Source organism: Zalophus californianus, chromosome 12 (assembly GCF_009762305.2).
Source record: "Zalophus californianus isolate mZalCal1 chromosome 12, mZalCal1.pri.v2, whole genome shotgun sequence".
Classification (NCBI taxonomy): Eukaryota; Metazoa; Chordata; class Mammalia; order Carnivora; family Otariidae; genus Zalophus; species Zalophus californianus.
The window spans coordinates 43,743,395-43,756,961 of NC_045606.1; the positions used below are offsets into that span (position 1 = coordinate 43,743,395).

The following is a 13,567-nucleotide window of genomic DNA, read 5'->3' on the forward strand; positions in this document are numbered from 1 at the left end:
CAGACCCTCTCAATCAACATCCAAAAAGAACCGTTTAACTTAGCACCTTATGTTTCCCCTTTTTGAAAATCAAATCTGGAGAAGAAAAATGAAGGATGTTAAATAATGTCTCATAGTTTTTAGTGCTGTCAATTTCAAAACAATTTCACATCTTGCATTCATTGGATTCTTGAAAATCTTGGATCTCTTGAAAATCTTCTAAATGTATTGGGCAGGTATTGATCTTCTACTGGACAGATAGGAAAACAAATGTGGAAAGATAATTGATAAGTGCGGGATCACACAGTAAGTGATGGGGTCTACTCCAGTACTCATTCCATCAAATCACACAGTCAATTAACTTAATAGTCTACAGATGTGATTTGAGAAATCGGTGCATTTTCCTGGAACAGTCCCTTATTACCAATTTGGCATTTCACAATATCAATTCATCACTAGTATTCTCCAGGCAAATATGTGGAAAAAGCAAAATTTCCTTTGGTCAAGAGTCAAATGCATGGTTGTTCTGTGTAATACTCTGATGTGCAGAGGGTTTGCTCTTGTACCATTTTAGATTAGCATCAAGGATCCGATTTTGAAAATGGTAATAATATAAACAACTTGTACTAGGGAACTCTAGGTTGGTTTATAATTTTTTTTATTGAGATACAATTCATATACTGTAAAAGTCAGCTCATGTTTTGGTTTTTAATATATTCACTGGAGTCATACAATCATCACCACTATCTAATTTTAGAACATGTTCATCGCCACAAAAAGAAACCCTATACCCATTAACACTCACCTCCCGTGTTCCCCTCCCCCATCACCTGGCAACAACTCATCCACTTTCTGTCCCTAAGAATGCACCCGTTCTGGACATTTCATAGAATGAAAGCAAACATTCTGCGGTCTTTTTTGATTGGCATATTTCATTTAGTATAATGTTTTCAGGGTTCATCTATGTTATAGCATGTGTTAGTACTTCATTCCTTTTTATGACTGAGTAGTGTTCCATTGTATGGATAGATCATATTTTGTTTATCCACTCATCAGCAGATGGATATTTTAGTTCTTTTCCTATTTTGTGTATTATGAATAATGCTGCTGTGAATGTTTGTGTATCAGTTTCTATGTGAATATGTTTTTAATTCTCGTGGGTATATATCTAGGAGTGGAATTGCTGGGTCATATTGTAACTCTATATTTAACTTTTTGAGGAAGTGCCAAACTGTTTTTTAAAGCACACCATTTTACAATACCACTAGCAAGGTAAAAGTGTTCCAATTTCTACATTTGCCAAAACTTGTCCTTTTTATTTTAGTGTCCTTTGAAGAACAAAATTTTAACTGTCAATGAGTCTAATTTACCTATTTTTTCTTTGGTTGCTTGAGCTCTGATGTCACATCTAGAAAATTATTACCTAATCCAAGGTAATTAAGATTTACATTTATGTTTTCTTCTAAGAGTTTTACAGTTTTAGCTCTCATATTTAGGTATATAATTCACTTAATTTTTGTGTATGCTAAAAGGTGTGGGGGTGTCCAATTTCATTCTCTTGGATGTGATTATCAAGCTATTCCAGGTGTATTTGTTGAAAAGACTATTTTTTTCTACATTGAATTATTTTGTTGAAAATCAATTGACCATAAATGTAAGGGTTTATGTCTAGATTCTAAATGTCATTCCATTGATCTCTATGCCAATACCACACCATCTTGATTGCTGTAACTTTGTAGTAAGTTTCGAAGTCAGGATGCGTGAGTCCTCCTACTTTGTTCTTACTTTTCAAGATAGTTTTGGCTTTTTTGGGTCCCTTACATTCCCATATGCATTTTGGAATCAGCTTATCAATCCCTCTCCACAAAGACAGCTAAGAGTTTGACAGGAATTGTGTTGAATAGCTTGATCAATTTGGGAGTATTGCCATTTTAACGATGCAAATACATGGGATTTCTTTCCATTTATTTAGGTCCTTAATTCCTTTCAATGATGTTTTGTAGTTTTTGTGTAAACATCTTGTACTTCTTTTGTTAAATTTATTCCTAAGTATTTCATTCTTTTTATTGTAGGTAGATTTAAAAGAGAACCAACAAACACTGATTTCTTTTATTATAGTGAAACAAGACCACCTAAAAACCATATGACAAATTTAATCTATAAGCTTGTGACCACAGTGTCCTGGATTGAGACAGTGTTAAAGAGCTAGCCCCTTACTACACAGTATTTCCTAGCCTTGCCTTATCACAAATTAACTGGAACACATGCTAAAAGTACAGGCTTCCAGCAACCCCAAACATTATGATACAGTTCACTTGGGATAGGGTCTCACTTTTGGAAATTTAATATGTTGTGTTTATTCAGCACTCCCTCTTTTATATTGAAATTTTTTTATCAAGGTAATTGTGGATTCACATACAATTGCAAGAAATAATATAGCAAGATCCCTTGTCTACTTACCCAGTTTCTTATAATAGTAACTATAGTACAATTTCAACCAAGATACTGAGATTGATATAATCCATTGAGCTTGAATATTCGAGTTTCACCAGTCGAACGTGTACTCATTTATGCATGGATGAGTGTGTAGGACAGAAATTAGGGAATGCTGCTGTAAGACACCGGCAGAACCAGTAGAACCTGGATAAGAAGTAGATCTATAGCATATTTTCATATATATTTTATGTTTTTGTCAGATATATATCAGCTATTTTAAACTTAGTCTCCCAACACAAAAGTGCATTTTTTGGTACAATTTCATAAGTACGGAGTTTGCTGAACACACACATGAATCCAGAGCCCTCTTTGTGCCCTCTTCCAATCACTGTCCCTTCCCACTATCCTGATTTCTCACAATGCAGAACTGTTTTTTTTAAAACTTTATGTAAATGGAATCATACTGTGTACACCCCTATATGCAAGCTTTCTTTCATTCTACAATGTGGTGTGAGGTTCATCCATATAGTCGCATGTTGTTGAATACTATTCATTCTAATCGATATACAGTATTCTATTGTGTGAATGTATTATGGCTTATTTGTTCATTCTATTGACGGTGGATATTTGGAAATTTTTCAGTGTGGAGCTATTGCTAATAGTATTGCTAGGAACATTCTAGAATATGTCTTTTGGTGAACATATGTATGCATTTTTGCTGGGAGTATTCCTAGGAGTGAATTTGATGCATCAGAAGATATGCATATTATATCACTTAATTGTACATGAAGTATAATAAAAATTTTTTTATAAGATTTTATTTATTTATTTGAGAGAGAGAGAGAGAGCACAAGTGGGGAGGAGGAGCAGAGGGTAAGGGGAGAAGCAGACTCCACACTGAACATGGAGCCTGACATGGGGCTCAATCTCATGACCCCGAGGATCATGACCTGAACCAAAATCAAGAGTCAGACGCTTAACCTACTGAGCCACCCAGGTGCCTCTGCTGACTTTTTTAAAGATAGGATCACAAATTTGGCATGAAGAGCAGGGTGCAATGAAAGAGTTTTCAGAAGTGTAGGAATTAGTCTCAGGTAACCTTAGAGAGGACAGATGTAGCAGCTGGGGCTTTGTCAGCTGTGAAACACTGAAGACGAAAAAGAGATGTCAATGCTAAGTTTTGAATGTACTTCTGGTACTGAAGAAGGCTTGTGGGCTACTGATAATGATGTAGAGGAAAGTCCAATAAAGAACTGAAGTAACTTATGACAGTGTTTACCAAAATTTTTGAAAAGCGTAACTATTTTTCAAATAGATCGCAGTGTCTACCTAAATCTTAGACTTTGACTTTCCTTTCATTATGGTTTCAGGTGGGGAAAGAAGCCCATCTCACTATTTTGAGTTGAAACGAATTTCAAATCCCATTCTCCTTTCCTACAACACAGTTAAGAAAATGAATTTAAGTCAGTAGAAGATGCTTAAAAATGTAACTCTAGAAAGGTCAGTAATAATTTGTTTTGTATTTCAAACTAATAGTTTATGAAATAGAATCAAACTGTAGAAATATCTAAAATATCCAAATCAATGGCATTCTGGGACCAAATTGTTTGTTTGCAAAAAGTATAATAATTTTTTAAAAATCCCAATTATTTCCAAATGTTATCAATAGCTTTGGTAAAAGGACACCAGTATTTCAAAGGTAATAAATTAAGTTTTTCTTTAAATTCCAGTTCATTAACATACATACATAACATACATTTTTCGAAAGAAGGCATACATATCGGTGGCCAACAGACACATGAAAAGATGCTCAATATCATTGATCAGGGAAATACAAATCAAAACTACAATTCAATTATGCAATGCAGCGATTCAACACTTCCATATAATGCCCAGTGCTCATCACAAGAAGTGTACTCTTTAATCCCTATCACCTATTTAACCAGTCCCCCCACACACCTCCCCTTTGGTAAACATCACTTGTTCTCTATAGTTAAGTGTCTGTTTCTTGGTTTGCTTCTCTCTTTTTTCCCTTTGTTCATTTGTTTCCTTTCTTAAATTCTACATATGACTGAAATCATATGGTATCTGTCTTTCTTGACTGACTTATTTCATTTAGCATAATACTCTCTAGCTCCATCCAGGTTGTTGCAAGATTTCATTCTTTTTTATGGCTGAGTAATATTCCAGTGTGTGTGTGTGTGTGTGTGTGTGTGTGTGTGTGTGTGTGTGTGTACCACATTTTCTTTATCCATTCATCAGTCGGTGGATACTTGGATGTTTTCAAAATTTGGCTGTTGTAAATAATGCTGCTATAAACACTGGGGTGCATATATCCCTTTGAATTAGTATTTTTGTATTCTTTGGGTAAATACCTAGTAGTGCAATTGTTGGATTGTAGGGTAGTTCTATTTTTAAGTTTTTGAGGAAACTCCATACTGTTTTTCAGAGTGGCTGCACCAGTTTGCATCCCCACCAACAGGGCAAGAAGGTTCCTTTTTCTCTACATCCTTGCTAACACTTGTTGTTGCTTGTGTTGATTGTAGCTGGTGTGAGGTGAGGTCTCACTGTAGTTTTGATTTGTATTTCCCTGATCAATGATATTGAGCATCTTTTCATGTGTCTGTTGGCCACCTATATGTATGCCTTCTTTTGAAAAATGTCTATTCATGTCATCTGCCCACTTTTGAGGGGGAGGGAGGAGGGAAGGGTTAGAGAGAGAGGGAGAGAAAGAATCCCAAGCAGGCTCTACACACAGCACGGAGCTCAACGTGGAGCTTGATCCCACAACTCTGAGACCATGAACCAAACTGAAACCAAGAGTCAGATGCCCAACCAACTGAGTCACTCAGGCGCTCTCTTCTGCCCATTTTTTTATTAAGATTTTATTTATTTGAGAGAGAGAGAAACAGAGAGCACAGAGGGAGAGTGAGAACCAGACCCCCTACTGAGCAGGGAGCCCAATGTGGGACCCGATCCCAGGACCCTGTGATCATGACCTGAGCTGAAGGCAAACACTTAAAACTGACTGAGCCACCCAGGCACCCTAATGCCCACTTTTTAATTTGTTTTTTGGGTCTTGAGTTTTATAAATTCTTTATATATTTTGGATACTAATCTTTTATCAGATATGTCATTGGCAAATATCTTCTCCCATTGTGTAGACTTTTAGTATTGTTTCCTTCACTGTGCAGAAGATTTTTATTTTGATATAGTCCCAATAGTTTATTTTTGGTTTTGTTTCCCTTGCTTCAGGAGACCTATCTAGAAAGAAGCTGCTATGGCCGATGTCAAAGAAGTTACTGTCTGTGTTCTCCTCTAAGATTTTTATGGTTTCAGGTCTCACATTTTGGTCTTCAATCCATTTTGAACTTATTTTTGTGTATGGTATAAGAAAGTGGTCCAGTTTCATTCTTTTGCATGTGGTCCTGGATTTTGTTTGTTGGGAGTTTCTGATTACTGATTCAATTTTTTTTTTGCTGGTTATCAGTCTGTTCAGGTTTTCTATTTCTTCTGTTTCAGTTTTGGTAGTTTATATCTAGGAATTCATCCATTTCTTCCAGGTTGTCCAATTTGCTGGCATATGGTTTTTCATAATATTCTGTTATAACTGTACTTCTATGGTATTGGTTGTCCATTCTCTCTCGTTTGTGATTTTATTTGAGTCCTTTCTCTTTTCTTTTTGATAAATCTGGTTACGGGTGTATCAGTCTTTGTAATTTTTTTTTAAAGAACCAGCTCTTGGTTTCACTGATCTGTTCTATTTTTTTTAATTTCTATATCATTTATTTCTGCTCTAATCCTTATTATTTTCTTCTTTCTGTTGGATTTAGGCTTTGTGTGTTGTTCTTTTTCTAGCTCCTTTAAGTATAAAGTCAGGTTGTTTGAGATTTTTCTTGCTTCTTAAGGTAGGCTGTATTGCTATATACCTCCCTATTAGGACCACTTTTGCTACATCCCAAAGGTTTTAGACCATTGTGTTTTCATTTTCATTTGTTTCTATGTATTTTTTTTTTTTAATTTCTTCTTTGGTTTCCTGGTCGACCCATTCATTGTTTACTAGCATGTTGTTTAACCTCCATGTATTTGTGTTCTTTCCAGATTTTTTTTTGTGGTTGATTTCTAGTTTCATAGCACTGTGCTCAGAAAAGTTACATGGTATGACTTCAACATTTTTGTATTTGTTGAGGCCTGCTTTGTGAATGAGTATGTGATCTATTCTGGAGAATGCTTCATGGCACTTGAAAAGAATGTGTATCCTGCTGTTTTAGGATGGAATGTTCTGATTAAAACTGTTAAGTCCATCTGGTCCAGTGTGTCATTCAAAGCCATTGTTTTCTTGTTTATTTTCTGTTTAGATGATCTGTCCATTGATCTAAGTGGGTCTTAAAGTCCCCTACTGTTATCGTTTTATTATCAATAAGTTCCTTATGTTTGGGTGCTCCCATATTGGGTGCATAAATATTACAATTGTTAGATTTTCTTTTTGGATTATCTCTTTTATTATGATATAGTGCCTTCTTTATCTTTTGTTACAAAGGTAATAAATTATTGAAATATTTCTACAAGAATTGCATTTTCCCACCTTCAAAATGACAACAAAAGTAAACTTTTAACCTTTTGTTATTTAGTACTCATAGTTGAAGTAGAATCACAGGATCATTCATGTCACTACTTCACAAAGTAACAGATAAATGGATAGTCTTTCTTTCCATTTTATCTGTTGGAAGACTATGGCATTAGTGAGAGTTAACACGTATGACTTCAGATTGATTCATATTGTATTACTAAGTAAGCAAATATAAAAGTTTTATGTCTGATCTTCCAATAGCATATTCCAGAAAACAGCTCTCAAATAAAATTCAACCTATTAAATTGTTAAAAGATATAAATTAGGCACTGGCATAAAGACAAAACTGCAAAAGAGTATAATGCTCAGCATTCCATTTTTATTTTCCAATGTGTAACAACACTCAATAATTGCCTGTCATGTTTATCTAGCACAATTAAAATCCTTAATGCTACTAGTAAATTGCTAGATAAGCATTCCCTTGCCTTCTCAGCTAAGATCATTTTTGAGGGCAATTAACACCAAACAATCATAGGGGATGGAAAGACAGAAATATTTCATGCGTTTTAAGGCTAAATAAACTGCTGGATCTTGTAGCAATTTATGCCTTCTAAGGAATGCTGGAATAAAACAAATGACTTCACAATTAGGGTATTAAAACTTTTAGCAGTTCAACACCGAATTTACACATGGAAAATCGACCTCCTGACTTCTGATCATATTTTTTGTAGCCCATATCTATTCTGACTACTCTTCCAGGTTGAAATAAAAACAAAACACTAGCAAGCTTTAAGTGGCAACTGGAGGACATATTGCTTTTGAGATACATCCAATCACCTCTTTTATTTGAATTATGAATGCACAGATAAAGCAGCTTTCAATAACCTTCACAGTTACTATATTGTATTGTTGAAAGGTGCACTGCTGATAAAGAATTCATTTTAAAAGCACATGGAAAATATTGGTTGGTTCTGATTTACAAATGTTTGAATGAGCAACTTTGGCACTATATCTGAAACTTGGATTAATCTCAAAAGCAACCTCAAAAAATCTCTCCTACTTTAATGTATATTCTATGCACATGACTGCAATCAGGAATGAGACAAATTAGCTAGAACTTTATTATTATCCTTGTGGGTTTAAAAATATTGAAAAAGATCATTAAAAAATTCTCAAATAGAATATTCTTTTATAATTATATATTGAGGACTGATTACTCAATCCAGGAAAACCAAATTCCTATATATATCCAGACTCCTATCATCAAATGTTCTATCCAAATTCATATAGTCAATGTATGAAAAGTTATGAATCAACCTTGGACAATTACAATTTTCATAGTGAAGTGTTCAGAAAATATAACTACAATGAAATGCTATTTTAAATTTATATTTACTTGCTTTATATACATATGAAGGCCTATCTCTTCATATCTGCTAGGTACTTAAGGATTTTCTTGAAGTTTCAACATCAGTGTTAATGGCTATGGGGTTCTGTTGCTGTTATTATTCCAATACTGGGAGTTACCCAATGACTAGGCACATTCAGATTCACTTAGGTACAGCTATGTACAAGTGTATTATCAAGGCCATTTCTTATTGCCAACTCTAAAGCTTTCTGTTGTATAATAAGGGATTTGGCTGTTCTTTGTCTTTGATTCCTGGGAGGTAGCCTCCAAATCCTGAAATTTCCTGAATCTTTCTTATTCATGGTGGCTTCTTGGACTACAGGTGAGTTTATGTTAAAGAGATGTCTGAGGATATAGGGATGGTCACACCACAAAGACAGAACAAGTTTAGAGGGTTGGGGCTTTAAGCCACATGATATCCACCCAATCTCTGGGGGCAGGTGGGGGGACAGATTGAGCTCAACCATGTGTCCAATGAATTGATTAATCATGTCTACATAATGAAGCCCCAATAAAACCTCTTGATACCAAAGCTCGGGTGAGCTTTCTGGCAGATAATATACATTGATATGTAGAGAAGGCCATGCCTCCTGGATCCATGGGGAGAGAACATGGAAACCTTGTGTTTGGGACCCTCCCAGATCTTTGCTATTTGTCTCTTATTTTGCCACCGCTTTTTTTTTTTTTTTTTTTTTAAGAGAAGGAGAGAGAATCTTAAGCAGGTTCCATGCCCAGTGTGGAGCCCAAGGTGGGGCTCCATCAGGACCTGAGCCAAAAATCAAGGGTCAGATGTTTAACTGACTGATCCACAAAGGCGTCCCTGGTTACTTCTGATTTGTATCCTTTTGCTATAATAAGACTCTAATTATAAGTCCAGTTGACCCTGAAGAGTGTGGGGGTTTTGGGAACTGACTTCCTGTACAGCTGAAAATCCTTGTATAACTTTGACTCCCCCAAAACCTAACTACTAATAGCCTATTGTTGACCAGAAGTCTTATGTATAACATAAACAGTTGATTAACATGTATTTTACATATAGTTTATATTATATTCTCTGTTCTTAAAATAAAAAAGTAAGGTGGACCAAAAGAAAATGTTAAGAAAATCATAAGGAAGAGAAAATACACTTACAGTCCTGTACTGTACTTATCGAAACAAATCTGTGTACAAGTGGACCCACATAGTTACAGTTGTGTTGTTCAAGGGTCAACTCTATAGTGCTTTCCTAAATTCTCTGAGCTGTTCCAGTAAATCTGAGGGGTTAGTGGGAACTTCCAAATCTGTAGCCAGCATGTCAGTAGTAAGGGTGGCCTGGGGAGCCCTGAACTTGCAGCTGATGTCTGAAGGGCTGAGCAGTCTTGTAGAGGACAGAGCCCTAAACTGGTGGAGTTTGGCTTAAATCCAGGTAGTTGGTGCCAGAATTACACTGCACTTTCAGACATAACTTTTTATCAAAAGGTAAATAAACTTATCTATAAAAGACCCTGTATCTATAGTTTACTTATTCAACCAAAATAAAACCTTGGGAATAATTACATACATTAAAGCATTTATGGACCTTCTCCCCAGATTTAACATTTATAATTTTAACTAATCCCGTATTAAAAATGAGAGATCAGAGCTAAAAAGCTGACCTTGGGAATAAGGCTTTGTCAGCAATGTAAACATATTTGGTGGAATGTTGAGACGATGAAGCAATGGGAAATAAATTAATTCTGAAACTTATTAGAGTGATTTTTTTTTAAGATTTTATTTATTTATTTGAGAGAGAGAGAATGAGAGATAGAAAGCATGAGAGGGAAGAGGGTCAGAGGGAGAAGCAAACTCCCCGCTGAGCAGGGAGCCCGATGCGGGACTCGATCCCAGGACTCCAGGATCATGACCTGAGCCGAAGGCAGTTGCTTAACCATCTGAGCCACCCAGGTGCCCCTAGAGTGATTTATTTTTAACTTGATCCAATGGAGGACATTTTTCTTTCAATTAATGAAAACCATATATTGCCTTAGAAGTATTTCCAAAGGATGATCTTTAAACGTTAGTTTGTTGGATTCTAATTAGCATTAAATATAATTTTAACAAAAAAACATTTCTGTGGTCAAGTTGGAAAATTATTGCATTTAAATTAAGTAGGTCTCCTTACCCTGGGCTTTCCTTTTTTGCTATTATGAGCTGTGAATCTCTAGGAGAATGGCTTGAATACGCATTCCTATACTGACTTTTTTTCTATAGCATCTCACTGGACCAGTAAGAAACAGACCATTCAGACAGGTTGTAATTATAATGCATTAAACTTGGATTCATGTTTTGAGGTGTACAGAGTTTTAATATGTAAAAAGTAAGACTTTTCATGTCCATTTCCAGATATGGAAAAAAATGCAAAAGTGGATAAACAAGTTTAAAAAACCTCCAAATCTCCCAAACTTAAGAAATTTTTTCTTAAATTATATTTACTTTAAAGTTCTAAGGCTTTAAAGGTCAAGCTTATGGCCAAGGGAGTGGAAACTGTTATGTGAATAAATACCTTGAGGTTTTTTTTTTTTTAAATGGCTATTTAAAAAGACCATTAAGGGAGTCAATTTTGTTTTTATGCAAATTAACTAAAATTTCTTGTAAGAGCTAAACTGGATTTCAAGGCAACTATGAAGAAATGGGATAAACATGGAGAGAAATACAAGTAAAAATTTTTCTTCAAAATTTAAATTTAAAATGCCCATAAATTTGTTCATGCGCTCTCAGGTTGCTTTTTGAGCCCATATATAGGGCTTATGTCTACTATGTAATATCTTCTTCATGAACGTATAAAAAATTCCTTATGCATAGCCTTGTTCATTACATAACTATTTTGATGATGCTTTGATGATGCTTTGAAAAAGACCTACATTTTAGTAACGAGACTAGACTCATGGGATATGGAACTTAAAAACTATTTTGGATTTGCAGGGTTTTACTAATACAACAAGAATCTGTATGCGGATTCACACAGGTCATTTAGTATCTTCATGGATTTTGAACCTTGTAACATAATGTAAAGAATGAACAATTCTACGGTTAAATCAATAAAATTGCCACAGATATCAGCAAGATTACCACTCTGTAATCATTTTGTTGAAAATTAGTGTTATGATGTCTCTAATGAATTAGGGGGAATAAGGGGCCAGAGGCCTATAGAAAGGATGTGAAGTAAAATATAATGGCAGAAGTTGTTAAGGCAAAGATCAAAATTCTTTTTTTTTATTGTTACAAATAATGAACTATTTTTAGCAGTTAAATTTATTTTAAGCCGCAGAACACTTTCTTTCTAAAAAGCTGGAAAGAAAGCCCAGTAAGTTTATGGGATTTATCGGAAGCTCCGTTTGACAGCCTGACCTGAGGGGCTCTGTGGAGCCCAGTTTGAAAACCACGTTATTAAGTAATAGATGAGTTGAGGTCTCCAGGACATGGAGCACACAGAACTAAATAATAGCACCAGATGTTTTTCCATCAAACACGACACGAATGGTAGCTGGAGGAAATTTTCCAGTGAAAGTCTCTCCCTCATCACCTCCACAGTACTCCTTCAGGGAGCCTGTTGGAGAATAATGCTGGTCTCCATACCTTATTTAAATTTGACCCTAGGCTATTGCTTTCTTTTTGTATTCGGTATCCACAGTGGCCCTCTCATTCTTTCCCTGGCTCTTTAAACTTGCAACTATTACCTCAGGAAAAGTCTGTCCCTCAAACCCTTCCTCTCCTTTACATTTAAAAGGAAAAAGATCTCAACTGTGAATGATAACTGCAAAAGTCTTACCATCTGTACTTGTGCGGTCAAAGGAAAGATTTAAATTCCGAAATGAATTAGATATTAAATAAATACGACCAACTAAAAAAGCTTTTCAGAGAACTTAGCACTCCATTTTAGCTTGTTTACAAGACTCTCTTTATTGCCTTTTCTGCCTGGTTTAATTAAACATGCTCTTCCTCAAATACAAGCATCCACCATGATAAGGAAAAATTTCTCATTCAATTTTGTTTCTAATTAACCTCTAATATTAAACTTATATAACCTTCTATAGAATCCTATTACAAAAGTAATACATTCTAATCATATTATGGTTGAGTGGTTATGTAGATTATCCTCCGAATCTACTCTCCCCATATTCATACTTATTTTTATCAGATGTACCCTGAGTTCCACACAATGTCTTAAAAGTACATGCTCTTGAACTAAAATCTATTTGTAAATTGAGTACTGGCAATCATTAAATTGCCAATATCCTTTCTACAGAGGATGAGGGAGCAGAAGGCTAGCTGAGGACAAAGCAGAAGCTGGTACCCTACACCTCCCCTGGCCCCCCCATGTGGTATGTGTGACATTCCTCAGGCACTCTGGGCTGCCCTAAAGGAAAAACAAATGGTTAACTGATAAAGATCACAGTCCTGCAGGACAGGAGTCTCCCTCAGTTTACAAATGTCCTAGTGATTTACAAGGAAGAAGCTTTCTTACCAATAACCTAACTTCCAGAGATGCATAACTCAGTTTCCTGAAGTCCTAACATCACCCTCCCCTACATGAAATTGAGGGAGGCTGAGGCAGAAGGAAATGTAAATAAAATGGAATTTCTTTTGAACCAGAAGCCCATTAACAAGGACGTGTGATAGAAGGAATGTAACATTCCTCCAGGAAACTCCCAACTGTCTTCATGTTAGTGTCTCATTTGAGGGAAGAACAACCTTGGCTTCACAATAACCAGGCCTTCAGTATCCTGAGAGTCTTTAGCATATGACAGTCCTTCTGGACACCCCCTTTGTCCTCACCTCCCCAACTCCTGAGTTATCTAATCCGCCACTCCTGAAGACCACAGTGCAACAGCTCTTTCTGCCTACGGGGCCTGTCCCTGTGCTTTAATAAAACAACCATTTTGCACCAAAAATGCCTCAGGAATTCTTTCTTGGTCACCAGCTCCAGACTCCACCCCACTGAACCTCACCTATATTCCAAAACCACATCACAGAGGGCCCTATAGACTCATTCAAGTTTTCAAAATCATACCTAAATAGACAATTCACCTTATGAAGACCCATCCTTGTAAATTAAAAAAAAAAAAATTCCTAATGTTCTCTTCCTCATAACTGGCAATCAAGTGAACTATAACATTGGAAATGTTGAATATTTTGCCCAAGTCAGTATATTGTGC

The 13,567-nt window shown here is 35.7% G+C and overlaps 1 protein-coding gene across 7 annotated transcripts in view; it reads right to left on the reverse strand.

The window, feature by feature from the left end:
- Positions 1 to 13,567, reverse strand: part of THSD7A (thrombospondin type 1 domain containing 7A) — a 431,400-nt gene that overhangs the window by 41,665 nt on the left and 376,168 nt on the right. The window lies entirely within an intron of this gene.